This window comes from Propithecus coquereli, unplaced genomic scaffold (assembly GCF_000956105.1).
Source record: "Propithecus coquereli isolate 6110/MARCELLA unplaced genomic scaffold, Pcoq_1.0 Scaffold545, whole genome shotgun sequence".
In the NCBI taxonomy this organism is placed as follows: Eukaryota; Metazoa; Chordata; class Mammalia; order Primates; family Indriidae; genus Propithecus; species Propithecus coquereli.
The window spans coordinates 293,914-315,338 of NW_012151341.1; positions in this window are offsets into that span (position 1 = coordinate 293,914).

A 21,425-nucleotide genomic window follows, 5' to 3' on the forward strand; every position below is an offset into this window, starting at 1 on the left:
GCAACCACAGGACCAGATTTTACCTCTATTCCCTTCATTTACTTTTGTAAGGAAAATGAACAATATAGGCTACATTTCATCACTTTATAAACTAGTATGTCAAAATAGGCCTAAAAAGTCCATTTGTTTTAATAAACATCTCAGTAGGATGTTAATTTAGAATAGCTGTAATGAATGATAATTTAATTTATGCAGGAATAATAAAATGCTCTGTCCACAGTGGGACAGCCAGGTCCTGATTCTGTGCTCACTACTTTCAAGAATTTGGCACCTTAATGAGATAGGTGGGTGAGGTGGGAAGAAACATTGCTCAGATTTCATTCCAACTTTCCTCTGTCTATTTCCCAATCATTTTACTTTTTGTCTTTTCAAAATATTACTTTTTCAGATTTTTCTCATTTTGTACAAATGATGAGGCTTAAGATAAATTTAATCCTTTCTTAGTAGATTCTTTAAACAGAGAATATACGTAATGATGTGAACTATATATTCTTAAAAACATTCTAAATAGTATAAAGTAGAAATGGAAATATCTTCATATGTTTCAAACATATTCACTTTAACTTTCAAATATGTTTCTTGCAAATTATTTTATGTAGTAAAATAGGTCTTCAAATGAGTATCTCAATATTTTTCTTTCACATGTTTATGTTAAAATAAAATTTCTTTAAAAATGAAATCTACTAGTACCTCTAATATAAAAATAATAAATCTGGAAGATTCAGAAAGATATTAAAAAACAAATTTTTCTATATTTTTCCATGCTCTTCATATTTCATGATTATGATTATAAAGATATCATATACATGATATAAATGATTATAAGATACATTTTGTGTTTTGATAGCCTAATTTGAATAATTCTTTTTGTTTGTAAAAACTACCAAATAATATTATGAATGAGCTTTGGAACTTTTTATCAGTTCAACACCCTTCATGGGAAATTCACAATATATGATGAACTTGAAATTAGATGGACTACAACTGGATTCGTGCCCACAGCACTGAAGCAGTGATTCCAGGAGAGCCTCTGGCCGTGCTGCAAACCTCAAGTCCATTCCTCCCAATAGTCAGCCCCAGGTGCCTCCAGAGAATCATGGCCTCTTCCCCCCTTACACTTCAAGCCAGCGTCTCTTATGGGCAGCCTACCCTGGAACCATTGCGGGAAGGTAGCTCTATGTGAGCATAGAAGGGTGTGGTGTGATGTTGGGTTAACAGCAGACAACCTAGCAACATTATCTTACAGAAAAGTTGAAAAGGCTGGAGAACTTCAATGTCTTGCTTTAAGGATGTTCATTGAAACTCCTTATTATTTCTTCCTGCCTGTAAGTACTCCAGGTGCCCTAAAGTTCAAAAACAACTGACGTTTACCTGTAGATTCTACCAAAAGCATTGAATACAGTGAAGAGTAAACACAAATGGTTCAGTACTGAACTTTTTATTTTTCTGTCTATGTTTAGTCCCTATGTGCTCCAGTGCAGATCTGTGGCTTGAATTATCATCTGTACTCTAACAACTAACAAATCTAAATTTCCAGCCTGGACTTCTCTCCTTACATCATGAAGATATTTCCAGTATTCAACCAATCCTCACTTCTATGGCTACCACCTTAATCCAAGCTAAACATGATCAATTGCCTGCTTTAACTAGATTCTCAGCTTTGGCCTTTAGTCTCTTATTCTCAACAAAGCAGAATATATAGGCAGTCTTTTTTAAATGTTGTATTATATCACTCCTTTGCCCAGAACACTTCAGTAGCTTCCCCTCTTGCTCAAAGTAAAAGATCACATTCATTGCAAAGTCCTAAAAGGTCCTTGGACATCTGGCACTTCTTATCTCTCTGATCTCAGTTTCTGTTACTCTCTCTAACACTTCACTCCTGCCCCATGGGCCACCTAGCTGTTTCTCTGCTACAGCAAGCATCTTCCTGCATCAGGGCCTTTGAACCTGCTCTTCCCTCTACTTTGAGTACTTACTTCACTCAGGATTTTAATCAAATGTCACCTTCTCAATGAGGCCTTCCCTGACTTCTCTACATAAAATAATGTCTTATTCAAGCCTCCATCCCTCCTTTTATTTGCTTAAATTACTCCTTTGCAAATGTCAACATATATGATGTATTTATTTGGTTTTATCCATCCTCCCACTAGACTTTAAGCTCCATGAAGGAGAGAAGTTTGTTTGATTCACTGCTATATCCAAAGAAGCAAGAGCAGACCCCAGCATTTTATAAACACTGAGTAAGTAATTGGTGAATGAATAATTGAATAAAAGCTGAGAAGTATAGAGAAATGATGACAGACAGATGTGATTGGCAAGCAAACATTTAGGCTTAACCATAAGTAAGAATATTGTAGTATCCAAGAAAGAAGATGCCCACTGCACAGTGGAGCTCATTTATCTAAAGTGAATATCAGCAATTCTTATTTAATTTAGTATGTTGTCAGTAGTTTCTATTTTATTTAACTCTGTCTTAATATAATACACTGACAGGCTGTGGACTACCCTTTCTTCATAAAATAGCACAATAACTCCAGGCTCCGTAGAAAAGTGAGAACAGTGTGCCATTTTTTGACTTTCAAAATAAGCATTATCAAAACAAAACATTTACTTCTTTTGTGATATACGGAGACTTACTTTGCCCTGGTATTTAACTGGTTTTCTGGTCACATCTTTCAACATTCTCCAGTGACAATTTCCTCTTGAGTTTCCTTTCCTCTTCCTCCTCAACTTTGCACATTGCCTTTCCTCTGTCTGAATGCTCTTCCAGTATCGATTTGATTATACTGTTTTCTCTGCATTTGGGACTCATTTCAAGTGCCATTCCCTGGTCAACCTTTTCCGGACTTGCAAAAGTAAGTGAAGGTGGTCCTTCTGCTTATTGCACCATGAGCACAGTTCTCTAAGGAAGAAACTGCATGCATTATATAAACATCTCCAATGCCTTTCACATTGACTTACCTAGAATGACTACTTATTAAACATTTTCTAAATGAATGAATGCATGCACACAGGGAAAACAAACTGGCATCCAAAGCTAAATAGGAGTTGCTAAGTTCGCACAATTAGTGTTGAAATCAGATTGTTTTATATTCAAGACACATAAAGTTCTGCACTGGGGGGGAAAAGCATTAATTTTTCTAATGTCACATACTTTGAACTCTAAGGGACAAAGATTATTTAATTTCCTAATGCAAAAACATAGTTTAGAGAAATTAAACTAGAAATTTCCTCACTCAGGTAATATGCTTTATTTTTAGCCAATGACTATGTTTATAATATATTTTAATATCTATAAATTTCTTTTCCATAAAAACTAAAGGATCTGGTAAAATTTAGTCACGAATTTATGTGCATACAGGGCTTTTGACTTCTTTAAAAATGAGATTGAATTCCTATAGCTTAAAAAATTATGAAACAACTCTCATTCCTAACTCCATTCACCTCCTGCAACCTTACTCCCTCCCTATTCTCATTGGCAGGTAAACTTGTCTTCCTTGCCAAGTGAGTCACTTGAGACAGGAACATTATTTTATTAGAACCAAGCTGGGTCAAGAAACATGAAAAAAATATAAGAAAGAAAGAAAAGAATTGCCATGCCATATGAATACACAGAAAAGCGTAAGTTTTTAAATTAATAATTTAGGGAAAAAAAGTCTCCAAATAATGAAAAAAAATTTGCTGGATCTCAATCTCACTAATTTTAGAAATTAAAATATGCTGCCAAAACTGTCACTTCTCCAAAACTTATATGAAATCCACAGAGCCAGAAAGCTAAACATGAGTCTAGTGTTGAGGGAAACCAAAATGCACCACCCCAAAATATGCTTCGTTGACATATTTTCAGATGGCTATTCAGAGGGATTGCAGACACAGGAATAGCTCTGAAAAGCTATCCTTTTGTGGGAGAGATTTGCATCTGTAAAGGAAATCTACATTAGTGAAATAAACAGGCTTTCTCTGACTGCTCCACCCCACCTTGCAGTCTGCCTTAACTGGATCTAGGAAGAGATTAACTAACAGAGAAAAGGAGATCAAAAGCTGACACTTTTAGGGGTCTGACAGAGAAACTGACCATGGGCTACCATCTATTCGTTTTGAGAGCTGATACCCAGGAAGCTTCATCTGCATCACAAGACAGTCTTTTCTCCCCATGCCTTTCCTCCCTTCTTTCCACAGGCTCTCATCATACTCCAAGCCTCTATTCTTTTCTCTATGGTGTAAACACTTCAAGTCTCTGGGCTCTTCTTTGAGTTTCATATTTTGTATGACTCCTGGGCACATATGTGTATGCAATAAATTTGTATGCCTTTTCTCTTGTTCACCTGTCCATAGTCACTTTATTTTATAGACTCAAGTATCAAACCTACAGAGGGAAAGATTGAACTTCCATATATATAGAGGTTTTAAAATGTATCCGTAGATTCTTTGATATTCCTTCCCTTGAATATTGGAGTTTAGTTCCTCCTAGCCCCTTTAGTGTAGGATAGACTTAGTGATTCACTTCCAGCAAATATAACTGTAGAAGCATGGTATATCACTTCCAAGATTCATTTATAAAAGGGTCATGGCTTCCATCTTGTACATATTCAATCTCTCTCCCTCTTTCTCTCCCTGCCCACACCTCACTCTTTCTCTCTCATCACTAGCTCTAGGGAAACCAGCTGCCATGTCATGATGTTAATTAAGCAGTCTGAGAAGATAGAAGCTAGCTGGCTTCCATGTCCTGAGGACACCCAAAGCACCCAAAGGAAAGGTTCACAAGGCGAGGAATCATGGCCTTGAGTGTGCCATTTTGGAAGAGAATCCATCAATTTAGCCAAGACTTCAGATGTCTTCAGTCCTAGCTAATGACTTGACTACAACTTCAACTAAACCTGTATACTAGGTTTCTTACTGCTATGTAATAAACTATCACATACTAAGTGAAACAACATATATTGAAACAACATGTATTTGTTATCTTATTATTTCCATGAATCGGGAAACCAGAAACAGCTTAGGGAAGTCTTCTGCTGAGGGTTTCACAAGGCTAAATTGAGGCCAAGTTTCATTGCTTTCACGAGCTCAGGCTGTGAGTAGAATTCGTTTCCTTACAGTTGTAGGATTCATGGTGGCTTGTATCTTCAAGGCCATTCATCCAAATAGCTCAAGCACATAGAGCAGAATCTCCATTTGATTAACTTAAAATCAACAGATTAGAAGCTTTGATTACATCTACAAAATTCACTTTAGTTCTATTTATTAGAAAAGGGTTACATAAAGCTGTACATACCAGGAGGCAGGAATCATGGAAGTCATCTCAGAATTCTGCCTCCTACAGGTCCTAAATCAGAACCACCAATCTAAACTCTCCCTAAATTCCTGACCCATATGAGATAATAAATGTTTGTTGTATTAAGTTACTAAGTTTTAGAATATTTTGTTATACAGAAATAGATAACTAATGAAGTGAGGTTATACTTAAATGAATTATACTTAGGGAAGGAGTATACCATATTATTCCTCTTTGCTTCTTGGTTCAGAAAGCCCAGTTTTACTAAAAGTAGATATCGAAAGAGTACTATATTAAGTAAGTGTGCAATCTTTGGGATTCATGTAAAATCCTTACAGGAAAAATAGCAGAAAGATGGCTAGAAATTGTGAAATATAATTCTAATACTCAAAGAATAATTTAAGAAATTGATACTCATAGAACTGGCACTAATTCTTATATCAGAGCTATTCACTTGAAATCACTGAAGCTTCAGTATAATACCATCTTTGAGATCAAAATAGAAATTTAGAGGCAGAATCATCTTACAGCCAAATCAAATAAAAAATATTTCTCACCAACATATCAGTAATTAAAATGTTTCATTTTAAAAATTATGAAAAACATATATTTTCATTGAAAATGAATGCACATTAAACATAATTCTGCTCTGTAACAAATGGGGTTAAAATGATTTCCACACTGGTGCATAATGTAACATTCTCTTGTTAATAGTGTATTAGTAATTAAGAGTAGTAGCACTGATACATGTTTATGTAAAAAGATTACTTCATTGTACATGAAACTGAGAGTTAATGAAAATAACTCTAACCTTTAAAATTCTCCAAGAGATTTTCTACATAACCTCTTTTTGTCAATATATAACTGATCTTCTTGGGGATAAACATTTTCATTGTGTGTAAGTTAATTATGTATAATTCACAAATATTAATTATCTGTAGATCATCTTGCTTTCAAATACTTGTTTACTTAATCTGCTACTTATATAATTTGTTTATCATAATAGAATAGTTACTTTAATAAAATAATCAGTTTAAAAGAATAACATTTTAATCAAAATTGTTACTGCCTTTGTACTTGGGGAAAAACTCAAAAAGCTAGAGAAGACAGCTCCACTTCAATGAGATCATTTGCATCAATCAAATAGATGATGAAATTTATTCATTGTTTCAGAAGTGATGACAGACAAAGAACTAAATATAGCTAAAGGAATATGGATAGTGAATTTATTATGATTTATCTTTATTGTTTTGGTGAATTTCTAGTATAGAAGTGATATCTTATTCAGATATAAGTGTGAATATAATTTTAAAGCCAAATAACAATGACTTTAGACTCGTTGCCTTTTTTTGCTTATTATACATTACCATTTTTGCAACACTGAGAATGAAAAGTCGGTCCTATGTGTAAACCCAAATCTTATATTTATGGCCAGCAGCACAACTTCCCAAGTAGAAATGATGAAAACAAGAGAGCAGGAGGAAACAGTAAGCAATCAAAATTCTTTTCTTGAAGAGAAAGAGGCCTTTGATGTCTAACAGGTGATAAGACAATTTATGAATATATAGATTCCAGAAAGCAATTATATAATATGTCCCTAAAAATAATAAAATTCTAGAAACAGGATTTAGGACCACTTTGCTTGGTAGAATAAGCAATGGAAAAGCATGCCTGTATCCATTATTACATTTAATATTCACGAGTTCCCTGTGAGTGACTAATATCAGGAGACAAACTTAATACCTTTTGTGGATGAGAAACTGAGTCTCAGAAACATTAAGCTATTGGGCCAAAGTTGCATAGCTATTACATGATAAACCTAAGAATGAAATTCAAATCTTATCACCAGTTTTCTGAAGTTTTTCCTGCTAGGAAATGTTGCCTCCACTTATCCATCAAAGACACCTTTCAAATTGTATCCTCATGAACTAATAAGGGTCAAAGAATCTTAATTTTAAGATAAGAATGTTAGAATTTTATAATTCTCAGACATACAAAAACCATCCCAAAAAGGTAAATTGACTTAGCCCAGGTCCTGCAGCCGACCCTGCAAAATAACTTTGAATGGTAGGCTTTACCACTTTACTGATAAGGATTAGTCCCAATTGCATGATATCAAAGAGCTAATGAGCACTGGAATTGTAAGACTTCATCTCACGCAGTTTCTGTCTTCTAGTGCAACTCAGGGATCTCTAGGTACATTACTCTCATATTATCTCATATGGGTGCTCACATCCCCAAACCATTGTCTGAAGAAGTGTATGAGACTGTAGGACACACTGAATACATCTATCCAGAGTGTCCACTTGACTTCCTATTGAGCGCTATACCACAGTCTTTTTACACTAAAACAATTGCAAATATATCAGAGGCTGCAAAAATCAAATGAATTATTAAAATAAAAGACTTCAAAGATATCTCTCACACTGGTGGTTTCTTGGATCCTGCTGCCAAGTTCTCTGAGTGTTTATTTCCTTTCCTCTGATGTTGGGGTAATTTTGGAAAAAGTTAGGCAAGCATTGCTTTAGGACACAGAGCCCCTTCCTTTCTTTTCATCTCTTTCCATAATATGATCCTCTAGCATGAACCCAGACTTCAATCCACACTCCTTTCTAAAATCCCAGGTGATAAGAATATCATAATTACTCTACAATTTAAGAGTTCCTTATACATCTGAAAACATGTATTCTATGTCTTCTGATTGTACCAAAAGACATCTTCAAAAGCTTGTTAAAGGAGCACTGTGTGCTTTCTAAATTCACTGCTTATATTCTAAATAATTACAATATCATCAGTTTCATACTGACTTCTCATAAATGAGTTGACCTATTTCTCTTGCTCCTTTTTGTATACCTCCAGGAACTGCATGTTGGGTTTACCTTAGAGCTTCTTTTTTTACGTTCCACCTAACCAGTAATCCCTCTACTCTCCTTACCCATCCAATCTCTCTTTTCCCTACATCAGATCTATAATACTCTCCAGTAAAAACAAAGATGACATTTTACTTTGAGTAGAGATAGGAATTGAACAAAAGAATACATTGAATTTGTAGTATTTGTGATCCTCTTCAAGTATCAGAAGTGAAATACTTTTGCCATTCACATTGAGCTATTACCGAAGTTTTACTATTTGTTCTTCCTTGCCCTCACCTCTAGGTTTCTAAAATGATAAAAATGAGTATATCTTAGCTGTCTGTCTTAAAATATTAGCCAATTTATATTAACATTTGCAAATGTCTTTTAAGGTATTAAGGAAATGTATTTTCTTTTCTTTTATCAGTAAGTTTTATTTTTATAGCAGTTTTAGATTTACGAAGATAGTAAAGATAGTATGAAGAATTTCCATATAGCTGCTCTTTATCCCCTCACAGTTTTCCCCATTAACATCTTGCATTAGCAAGAAACATTTGTTACAATTGATGAACCAATATTGATACATGATAATTAACTAAAGTCCACAGTTTACATTTGGCTTCACTCTTTGTGTTACAGTTGTAAGCATTTTAACAAATGCATAGTGTCATAATCCACCATTACAATATCATACAGAATATTTTCACAGCCCTAAAATTTCCTTGTGTACCACCTATTCAAACCTTTTATTTCTCCCTGAATCCCTGGAAACCACTGATTTTTTTACTGTCCCTATAATTTTTCTTTTTCTAGAATGTTATACACTTAGAATCATGTAGTGTGTAGTCTTGTCAGACTGGCTTTCTCACTAAGCAATGTGCATGTAAGGTTTCTAGGTGTCTTATTGTGGCTTGACAGTAAATATTATTTTATTGTTGAATGATGTTTTATTGTATAGATATAATACATTTTGTTTATCTGTTCACCATTTGAAGGATAACTTGGTTGTTTCTATTAATAGTTTGGAACAATTACGAATAAGGCTGTTATAAACATTCGTGTGCAGGTTTTGGGGTGAGCCTAAATTTTCAAATTATTTGGGAAAACGCCTAGAAATGTGATTGCCAGACCATATGGTAAGACTATGTTTAGCTTTGTAAAAAAACTGACAAACTGTTTTCCAAAGTGGCTGTACCATTTTGCATTCCCACAAGCAATGAATTAGAATTCCTGTAACTCCATACTCTCACCAGCATTTGGTACTGTCAAATTTTTGTATTTTAGCCATTTTAATAGATGTCAAATGCTTTCTAATTATTTCATTTCATAGTATTTGGTTCTCTTCAAAGTCAATGTCCTGTTGAAATGCTAAGATTTATTCTTGCTAAATTAAAAGTCAAACTTAAGCTCTATATGTTTCTCATTTTTTAAAAATGTATTTAAAATCTAAAAATATCCTCAATAAATTTGGTGATAAATTTGAACGATATAGGAATGGAATCCAACAAAAATTCTTCTAACTTGCAGCCTGGGCTTAGATGAGACAATTAATGAATAACATCATTTTGAAAAGAGATGTTTATATTATGAACAGTGAGCCAATTCCAGCCTGAGCATAAGAAATGAAAGGAATAAATGCATATAATTTGAGCTTTTTAGAATCAATTTCAAAGACACCAAATTTATTTTTGCTGAGATCCAAGTGAGACTCCAGACACCTGTAAAGCACTTGATTAATTTTCAATAAGGAAAAGGTTATAGGTAACTTACTAATAGATTTCTTCATAAATTTCTTCATAAGGAAAGGTTTAGAGATGAGAGAATCTCCCTTTTAATGATACAGGCATTTCATGAGTAAAAGCCTACTATATGGGTTCACATTATACTATGAAGAAGGAAACAGAGCTTGATGAGGGCCCATAGAAAGCAAAGACATAATCAGTAACTGTGTATTCTCCTTTGAGGGACAGGATGACAACTTGGAAAGAGAGTGGATTTTATAGACTGACAGACTTGGATGGAAAGAGATTTGCTGGCTGGTTTGTAGCAGATGCTCAAGAGTTCTGAGGCTTCAAAATGATTACCATGTATTGTAGGTTTGGGTTTCCAGGAAGCCAATTCATAGAGACTCTTACAGACAAGGTTAAGCATGCAGGATGCTTATTAAGAATTGACTTTGAGATCAGTAGACATTAAAGAAAAGGGGAAAACACAGTATTGGGAAGAAGAGTAAGTAGGGCTGCCAGACCAACCCAACACCACCAGCCAACACCATGGAGAGTTTTGAAGCTGAAATGGCCCAACAGAGTTATACCACTTTGAGATAAAAGGGCCAGAACTTTATATTTTTGCCTAGATTAGTTGTTGAAGGTGGACCACCCCTGGAAGGTCACGACCTTGGAAAAAGTGGTTCTCTATAGCTGAAATATAATAATTCTGAAAGAGGCTTGTAACTGAAGGCTGTCTTCTGACAGTACTCCAAGTTGTTAGGGGGATCTTCGTGGGTCATATCTGTGTTCACCACAGTCTATACTGCTTACACAACTGTGGTTCCTTTCTTCAAACACATTCACAGAGCAGCTCCTTCAGAATTTCAAGGGGTCTCTTTTCCTGGAAGAAACTTACAAAAAGGAGTTTAGTGGGATCTACTGTAGTCCTGGCCACTTTACCTGGTCTTTAGGCTGCAACTGATAATCCTCCTCTTTCTATTTCACTAACAATTCTAAGTTCCTTTCATCCTTGGCTGCTGGTCTTAGTGGCTTACCTGGTGATACGACTTAGAAAGCCTCAATGCTTAGAGGTCTGAGCTCTTTGTCACCATGCCTTTCTCAAACCAAACGTGTTACTTTGTCCATTTATCACCACAATTAAGTAAGAAAATACCAAAAATGTTCTCAAGTAAATGCCAGATGCCAAATATATTCTTCCCTGCCCCCATGGAGTAATATTTGTCCAATCTCCCTCTGATAATCAAGTCGATTATCCAGGCCAAGTTCCTTGTGAATCCCTAGACATAAGGGGCCTAAAATATACAGGCAGAAGCTATTGCTTACAGTTCAATAAGCCTATCGCTGTGTCCTTTGGCTGAAATGGTCCTCATTTGGGATAGGAACTTTTAATTCTCCAGAGCCCAGACTTGTGGAAATGGGATAATCAAATTCCCCCTATTAGGTCATTGGGAGGGATGATAAGTAAATCTACTTCTACTTCTAGTCTTTGTTTTCCAAACCCGTGTACTTCTCTTGGGAGCACTATGTCTTATTAAATGTTTTAATTTAAGGTATATACAGCAAACTGGAGGATGGTGCCCCATCCTCAAAGTATTGACTATGAGCTGGCACATACACCCTTTAATTGGCCATTCCAACACTTTAGTAGGCCAGTGGCCTCTGGGAGATATAATATGTGATATAAACAGCAAATCCTATGATAAGACACCTACTATTTTGCTGTAAAGTAAGTCCCCCCTCCTGGGAAACAATGTTATGTGGGATCCGTCAATGCTGGTAGATGAAACATTCTCTAAGACCTTAGATAATAGTGCTGGCTAAGACCATGAACAAAGGAAAGGCAAACTCATGCCCAGAATATGTGTCTACTCCTGTTTAAATGGATCTATGTCGCCTCTAGGTTAGAAGGGACTCAATATAATCAACTTGCCACCGAGTGTTCAGTTAGGCTCCTCCAGAAATGGTTCCATATTGGGATCTCAGTATTAATCTTTGTTACTGGCAATTTGGGTATTTGGAATTGGTAGATGCTATATATTAGCCTTGGTAAATGGGAGCCCACCCATTCTTGTGAGATCATGAATAGTCTCCATCTCTACTACTGAGGCCACTGATTTCATGCACCCAATATGGCAGGTGGATAGCCAGATGTATTGCCAAAATCTACCCACTGGGATAATCTACCTCCCTGAAACTGTCTTTGAAGACCACTCTCTGAGTAAGGTAAATGCAGCTGTTGTCTAATTTTAGACACAACTTGTCCCCACATATTATCTGACCCAGCTGTAAACCAAAACTCTGGTTTATCCTTCTCCTATCAGCTAGTAACAGATCATCATAATGCAATAAGTATAAGTCTAGGGATGATGCTAAAACAACAGCAGTGGATGGCATGAGTCTGGCCAATCATTTCTGGGCTTGTACATTTTCTTGGGCTCTCTGGTCCTTCTAATAGTGAGTGACCTTGACGTACCATTTCCAGCTATGACAGCTTACTGCTGGGTCCATCAGTTGGCTAGACGGAATCTGTCTATTCATAATTGACAGTTCTGATGCATGGTCACTCAATGTCCCATGGTCAAATGTAAAAGTTAAACTGAAACAGGATCAAAAGCAACAGATAACTCCATCAAGAGGTCTGGAGCTGCAAAGGCTCATCTGTTGTCATGTGTTAGGCTGACATGGTTGGTCCTTTACTCCTCTGCTCCAATGAGTCATTGGAAGTGAGTTAGAAAAGCATGGCTTTGAGTGAGGTAACTCTGTACAGCTGAGCCAAATTTGGAAGTGGGTGACAGCTGAACATGGCTGACAGCACTCCCGGAAGCCAGAGGAATCGGGGCAGCATATCTCCATATCCATGTCACAACTTTGGAGTTGGTGGGAAAGGAGAAGTAACTCCAATTGTCTCTAATTGCATAAATGCATTACTGAGCTCCCAGTTGTCATTGTAACCTCTTCAAAATTAGTTATATAAGAAATAAGGTAATACTATCATGTAAGAAGTTGAATCGATGATGTATCACAAAGCATAGGTATCTCCTGCAAATACAGACTAATTTATGACTATGGTAGCACTATAGAACAGTGGAGAAAATGTCTTCTTTTTATTTTAGATATTTGTTTTTTAGACTTTAGAGTTTTAAAAATTTACACGTAGTAAAATTTACTTTGTGCATTTGACAAATATATAGAATTGTATATCCACCACCACAACCACATAACAGTTGCGTTGTCCCACAATATTCCCTAACACTGTCCATTGTAGTCAATCCGTTGGCCCACATTTTTCCTAGCAATGAATGACCTGCTCTCTATCCATATAGTTTCACCTTTGTGGTATAAATAGCAATGTATTAATGTTTACCAGAAAATAATATATAATAAATAAAGCCATACAGTATGTTGCCTTTTGTGCCTGACTTCTTTTCCTTAGCAAAATGCATTTGAGATTCATTCATGCTGCTGAATCTATCAATAATTCATTTTCTTTTATTAATAAGTAGTTTTATAGCATATAAATGTAATTCATATTATATAAATGTCTTTTTTACCCATTATCATTTGAAGGACAATTGCGTTGTTTCAAGTTTTTGGATTTATGAATAAAGCTTGTATAAATGTTCACATGAATGTTTTTATGTGAACATAAGTTTTCATTTCTCTTGAGGAAAAAAACTATCTTTTTAATAAATGATGTTGAATCAATTGAATCTCCATAAGAAAAAAAAAAACTAAAGTTTTTACGACATAGACAAAAAACAAGTAGCAATGGATTATAAATTTGCAGTAAAATACTTTTAAGTAGGAAGCAGAATTAACTAATAAAAGAAAATTTTATTAGTATTTTAATAAATTTTAATAAAATTTATTAAATTTCATAAATATAATATTTTTAAATATATTAAAATGAAAAAATTTGGTTATCAAAGATACTATTAAAAGAGTGAAAAAAACAAGTCCCAGAGTGACTTGCAACATATATATAACATATATAACTGACAGAGATTTCGCATACAAACTTCACTTATTTTTGTACGTATATTAAAATACAGTCTAAGGTGGGAAAATAGATAAGAAATATGACCAGGTAACCTAGAAAAGATGATACCCTACAGTAAACAAACTTATGGCAATGTGTTCAATCTCTTTAGTCATCAGTACAATGCAAATTAGAACCACAATTAAATACTACAATACCACTCCACATGTTCCAGAATCATTAAAGAACTGATAACACAAAAGGTAGGTAAAGATGTGAAACAACTTTGTATAACCACTATCACTACTTATTTACAATGTACAAAAATGAGTACAGATGTACAACAGAAGATACCTATAAGAATGTGTCCAACATCTTTATAATAGCTCCAAGCTGGAAACTTTCCCTAAGAACATCAACCACAAAATGAAACAGTGCGACTCTCGTACATTCAACCAGTAGAATACTCCACAGCATGAAAATGAAGGAATAATAAAAACAGCTGTCACAAACATTATATTAAGCAAAAGAAAAGAGAAATATTGTTACCAACAGCTCAGCACTTGTCCTTGAGGCCACATCAGAAGAAGGAGAACAAATGGTTTGAGGAGAAGGAAAGAGAAGTTTATTAATTTGCCAGCAAAGGAGGAAAAAATGGTAGACCTTCTCATCTCAAAACCCCAATTTCCTGAGTTTAAGCAGAAATACAGAGCTTTTAAAGGGAGGGTCCCTCAGTTCTAGGCTATTGTGGCTAACTATTCTAATCAGCAATCTCTGCCAAAGACAAAGCCTCTCACCTCTGCCAGCCACCCACCTGGGAGGCTGGTGCCAGGGCCTGTAATGGCTGATGCCCCAGGCCCCTCCCGACCACCTCCCTGAGGCAGGAATGCAGGCTTGAGTTCTCAAAAACAGTGGGGGAAGTTTTAAAGAGACAGAAAACATCTTTTTTCCATTTTTTTTCAGGCCATTCCCTCTGGTACAATATGAAAGTATTTGTAAAGTTCAAAAATGGACCTAAAGGCAAAACTAATATGGTTATAAATCAGGGTTGTGTTTACTTGGGGCAGGGGGTAGGGGAAGGAGGAGGAATCTATTCCTTCCTCACTGCTGTGATAATTTCATGGTTTTTTTCTTTGTGAAAATTCATTGAGCTGAACATTTATGTTCATGCATTTTTCTATATGGATGCTATACATTAACTTTAAAAATGTTAAAAAAAAAAAACAAAAACCAGAGATACTACAAGGTTACCAATAATCCTAAGCACAACTAAGTTAAGGGAAACTTTAACCTAAATATTGTGTTTTAATTTTTTTAAAAGATTATTAAGCTGTCCAGAAAGCTGTTACAGGATCAAGAATGGGGACAAAAATCTTTTCTGAAGATGTCTCAGCAGTTGATATTCTCTTTTTTAGCTTATTTGAATTTTCTTTCTTCATCCCAGATCAACTTCTCCATAGGAGGACAGTTTGGTTGGATGTCCATGCATGTTCTTGGTTTTTGCTGCTGCTGTCTTTAGGACGTGTGCATGTGTATATGTGTATAATGTGAGTATACCTCTTCCCTAACCCCCCGATTTTGTTGAGGAAGAATTTCCTAAACTTCTCAGTCCTCTTACTGTCTCCCACTCTTCTGCCCCCATTGAAGTAGAGGCAGTACTCTGGCAAGTTTGGGAGAAGAACAAAGCTTAAATAGCCCAGCTGTTTCCTCTGCTCTCTTCCTCTCTGGGTTTCCCACTCCACAGAGAACATGGCTCTTGTTTCCTCTCTTCTGCTCTGTCCTCTGCCACATGACCATGACTAAGTGGGGAAAGTCTCTCTTCTTTGAGGGTGTAGGTAGAAAGCTCATTTAGCTCTTACGTTGAATTAAATATTTCAACCCAGCCTTTCTCAATAACAACAGCAATTGCAAAGGCTTTCATTTGTCTTACCGTTCTTGTCTTGTTTTTGTTTTTAATTTCTCACTTGGTTCAGAGCCAGAGTAAAAGAAGGGGGGGAGGGCATGCTAATTATTGAGCATTCTCACCACCCAAATAACACACATAAACTTTAATGTGGAATATATTCACAGAATTTTATATAAATGAAGTCATGCTCTTAAGTATTGTATTATATTCTAAATTCAATATTAGAAATACACTCACTTGCTTCCTTTCCTGTGTCAAAAACTCTCTCCCCATGATTTTCCATGTCTCTGAATCATCCTTAAAGACTCACTGAGGCTTTTCATCTTATTTAGTCTCAGACCTCAGGAAGAATGAGGAAGGGGAGGAAATGGAGAGGAGAAGAGTAGGAACAATAGAAAATATAAATAATAGTGTCTGTTTAGTAAATGATCTCTATGTGTCAGGCACTTGGTGCTTTATAAGTATGTGATTTAATCCTCACAACACACCACTTCGCAGAAAAGCAAACCAAGGCTAAAAAATATTAAGGAATTTGCCCAAGACTACAAAGTTTAATAAAAGTTTTACTTCTCTGGACTTCGATGCATATTCTGACTGTACTTTTCATCCAGCACTTGCTATTTTTTGCCTATGGAACTATTATTTTTTCTATATGTTTCCTATTTCATAAAGTCATATATCAGCCTCTTCAAAGCATAGATTATTTTTTATTTTAATTTAAATCTGTAGTCTCTAACACAATGCCCTGGACACAGTAGGTGCTCAGGAAATATTTGTTGGTGTTGATCCAAGAGCTCAAAATTAATGAGAACATTAGACAAACGATATTAAAAATGTGACTGAATAAAGGATGCAAAATTTGAAATTGTTGCACAAGTTTGGTGGATTTAATAGGAAAATAGATCTCTCTGCCACAGTGCTGTATGATATAGAAGAATATATTATCTTTAAATAAAATACATACTAAAATTTTTAAAGACTTTGAAAAATTAAGGACCTAGCCCTACCACTTTCTAGCCATGAAACCTTGAATGAGCTCTCAACTTCTCAGATATTTTGTTTCCTCCTCTCTAAAAGAAATCACATCTCGCTAAAAGAGCTGTTAAGACATAACAGCTTGGGCAGATTTGAAACTATAATAATATGATATCATTTACATTAGCTATTTGATAATAATATATGATATAGGTAATATAATACGGTGTATAACATCATATAATTTATAATATGCATAATATCATACAATATATGGTATGTAGGTACATTACATAATATTATATTTCCATTTTATAATTCTTATTAATTTTTTTTGCCAAAGCCAAGAGTGAACTCAATAAATATTAGGTCTTATTCTTTAGACAGAGAAAATGCTGTTACTGTCACTCTGGTAAAGTTGCTGCATCTTTCCTCTGTCTTCTTCATCTTCTGTTTGGTTTTTCCCTTCCTACATGTCACTTCTGTCCCCAGACATATGACCTGTCAGAAATACGAAATATTAATCAACTCCTGGAGGGAAAGTTTTTGCCAGGACTTTTCTTCCTCCTGACTTTCCACACTCCTGTGAATCCCTCTTCTTCAACCTTGTCCTGTTCTTGCTATAGACCTGGACAAAAGATATTTGAGCTCAATTGGTAAATTTTCAGGTTGGTATGGTCCATATTAGTTCATCTTCAGGTCCCTGCAGCAGCATAGATTAAAAGATCTGAATTTAATGCATGATAAAAAATGCTTCTTGGTTGGAATTTAACTTTATCATAAAACAAACCCACCTGTATTATTTTTTAGGCCCTTTTAGAAAGCTCTTTGTGTTGTGAACAAATATTCTCTGACAAGAAATTTGGAGGTAAAAAGACTTTATTCCAGTGAACAGCTTGCAAACTGGCAAAGGCATCCACCAGGTGTAAAACTGAAGATGTGGTCCAGAGACCAAAGGGAGAATTCTGGGCTTTTACAGTAAAAGTATCCACCATAGTTTCAAATCAGACCCACTTATGCAAATAAGGATTGAAATTTATTTAGTTCTGATTGGTTGAAGCAGATGAGTTCTGATTGGTCAATATAGCTGAGCCCTGATTGGCCAGGGCAGGTGAGCTCCGATTGGTTGGTTTCCAAGCTCAAAACCAGAAGTCTCTGTCAGATGTTTCTTTCAAACAGCTGGAGATGGAAGTCAGGCTCAGTTTATTTTGGCCTGACAATAGGAACTGGTTTGGCTGGATTACCGAAAGGAAGGTCCTGTGATACTTTTACATCATCTTTCTGAGACCACAGAATACATGACTGCTCCCTCACCTAGACATGGCCATCTGGTTCTGTTTTAACTTTGAGTACCTCCTTAGCCATGGAGAGTCCATTGTGTCTCTTGGTTTGAGGAGTACTTTAACAATGTCTAATGTAATTATGTCTTCCTGAAGGCAAAATCCTAAAAAATGATAATCTTTACATTGATACTTTTTGAGTAACAAAAGATTACTTTTAAAAATGTATTATTAAAAGAAATAATATTTGTGATTTTAAAAAGTTCAAATGAGATAGATAAATGTGAAGCAAAAACTAAAATGCCTCCATGAGTCCACATTTATCATTGCTAGAAATAATCACTATTAATTGGTTCTTGTATATCCTTTCAGAAAATAAATATTTAAATGCATACATACTGTAGTCTTACACACTCATATTCCCTCATACACTTTTATTCATGTACTAAAATTTATACACATATTTATTCTTTTTAAAATACATATATACTCTTCTGAAACTTAAATATCTGAAATGCAATAATGATAACCCCAAGTATAATAATTTTATATCAGATAGTTGTCCATAGAAGCACCCATAAAATTGACATCATTCATTTTCATTGCTTTCACATTATTCCATTGAATGGACATTCCATAACTTACTGTAGAATTATTCTATTTATAAACACTTTGATCCTTCTCATTTTTTTGTGGTTACGAACAGTGCTTCTGTGAATGGTGGTTTGCTTCTTTTATTGCAAACTTGAGTTGACATTAATACATCTATAAGTTGCATACAGAAAAGGGAGCATGTTTCAGTTAAAGTGAAAAAGCATTTGTATTCCATGCTTCCCAAAAGTTTGACTGGTTTATACTCCAAAAAATAGTATATGAGAGTGTCAATCTTATATTTGGAAGAAAAAAAAAAAAGATACTGTGATATTATCAAATATATATTTGGTCTTAATCCCTGTTTCCTGGCACACAACTCCTAAAATCCTTGGAGTCTCTGGAGTGATGAGTCTTTTGTATGCTAATGAAATGACTCGTGGCTAGGTACCCTAGAAAGCTTCAGGATGTGGGTTAGTCACTAGAAAGATCTCTGGGGAGGAGAAGGTTCAATCATTCAGCAATGGCAAACAATTTAATCAATCATGTCTGCGTAATAAAGTCTCCATAAAAACCCAAAAGGACAAGGTTTGGTGACCTTCCACATAGCTGAAAACATGGAAGTTCCTGGAGTCCGTCTTACCTAGAGAGGGCATGGAAGCTTCTTCCATACCTTCCCCTATGCATCACTTCATTTGACTTTTCATCTATATACTTTGTAATATCCTTTATAATTCTTCATATTCTTTAAGATAGCAATGTCATATGGTATCTAAAAAAGAAGAAGAAAAAAACTAAAAGCCAAGGTATTATTTCCTTTCTCTCTTACATACCACTCAACACAACACTACTGACACCAGACACAACCAAGCAATTCTGCAGTGGACACCAGGAGAGAGCCTTCAAATTCGATTCAATTCAATTCTGCTACTACCTGGAGATAGAGTCAGATCACACAGGTTGAGGGCTCAGGCCCACAAGACTGTCCCCCATTTCAGATGCCCATGTAAGCCTCAGGTTGTGACCTGTGCCTCCAACTGACTGGCTATAAATTGGGGTTTCCACAACCCCTTTCTTAGGTTTGATTAATTTCCCTGATTGGCTCACAGAACTTGGGGAAACTCTCTACTTACATATACTGGTTTATTATATTTTAAAAATAGAAAACAGCTAAATTTAATCTATTAACACATTAAATATCATGTAGCCTTCGGAAAACTCTAAGATACTCTACTGAGATAATGAGAGTGAAAAGGAAAAATAATATCTTAGTATTGTTACAAAATAAGTTTTTGACCTTATGTACCTGAAAAAGTCTTGGGAATACCCAGACCACACTTTGAGAATCATTTTATTGGAGCAAGAATTTCTGACTATGGCAATGAACAAGAATATCCTGTTTGCCTTTTATGCCCTTTGAGCCTAGGTGCTGAGGCTTCTTAAATCAACTAATCACTAACAATGTTATAACAGAGGGACAGACTATTCAATGAGCAAGAAAACCAAAGCATCAAGAATTGATTAATTAAAGCATTTTCTTTTTGTCTTTGGCTTGATAGTTTTGTCCAAACAAATCCTTTGCTATGGAAAATTTACTCTAAAAGATATTAAGCCATAAGAAGATTCAAAGTTGAAGCTAATGCTTCATATTTCATTATTTAGGCTTTGTATCTTCAATTATAATTATGTCTAGTGATTAAATCTGATATTGAGTGTACATGGGCTCAATTTGTTATATTGTTAATTCTTTTCCACTGGAAAGAATAATGGAAGTTCAATTTCTCCATGAGAATATGAGGTAACAAATTTTTCCCAACCTTCCCTTAAGATTCCAGTTTTGTCTGATTTTCTATTTAAATTCAGAGCTCTGTGTTTTATTTACCTTTCATCACCTTATTTTATTATATACATATATAAATTTTACATAAATTCATAAATGTGATTTTATACATGTGTGTGTATTTCCCTTTTGTTGGCCTCTTCCAACTTTTTCTCCCCTTAGTCTACTCACATTAATCCTCTCCCCGAAAACCCCAAATAACCCATGTTAACAACCTAGTATACAATCTGCATATTTATTTTCACAGTCCCATAGTCATACAGCTCCTATACATTTAAGGGCAGAAATAGTTTTTTCACAAAAAATGTGATCATAATACACACATTTTTCTACATATTCCTTTTTTTACTCAACCCATGAGGAATACCAACAAGGGAATTAGTTCAAAAATTCATTACTTTTAGGAAGTTACATAACATTTCAAAATTTATTCAACCAGTCATTCTGCTATTAAGGACATTCATGTTGTTGGTAGTAGTTTTTTTTTTAATTATTATCATTATTTTTATTATTGTTATTTTATATCCATGCCACTAAGAAAATACTAAAATATGCATCTTTAATGATACATACTTACATACTAGCACTTTTTTATAGAATACAAGGATAGACTCACAAAGTGGAATTTCTGGGCTGGTGCATTTATAATTTTTTAAAATTTTTTATGTAGAAGTTGTAGATAGTTTTTCAGAAAGGCTTTAGTAATTTACATTTCTATCAGCAATATATGAGAATATCCTTATAAGTATTTATCATACTTTCTAAAAAAATTTTACGGTCTGCCTAGTCCAAAATAATACTTCATTATATTACTCATGAGTTTGAACATCTTTTCATACGTTGTTGAAATTTAGACATGCTCTTCTTCAAATTGTCTACTCAAATTCTTTGCACACTTTTCTATTAGCTAATGTAACCAGATGTTCACACAAGAGTTTTCCTGCTTATGATTTTGGCTGAGACTGCAAGACTGAGAACAGTAGGCACTAACCACTCA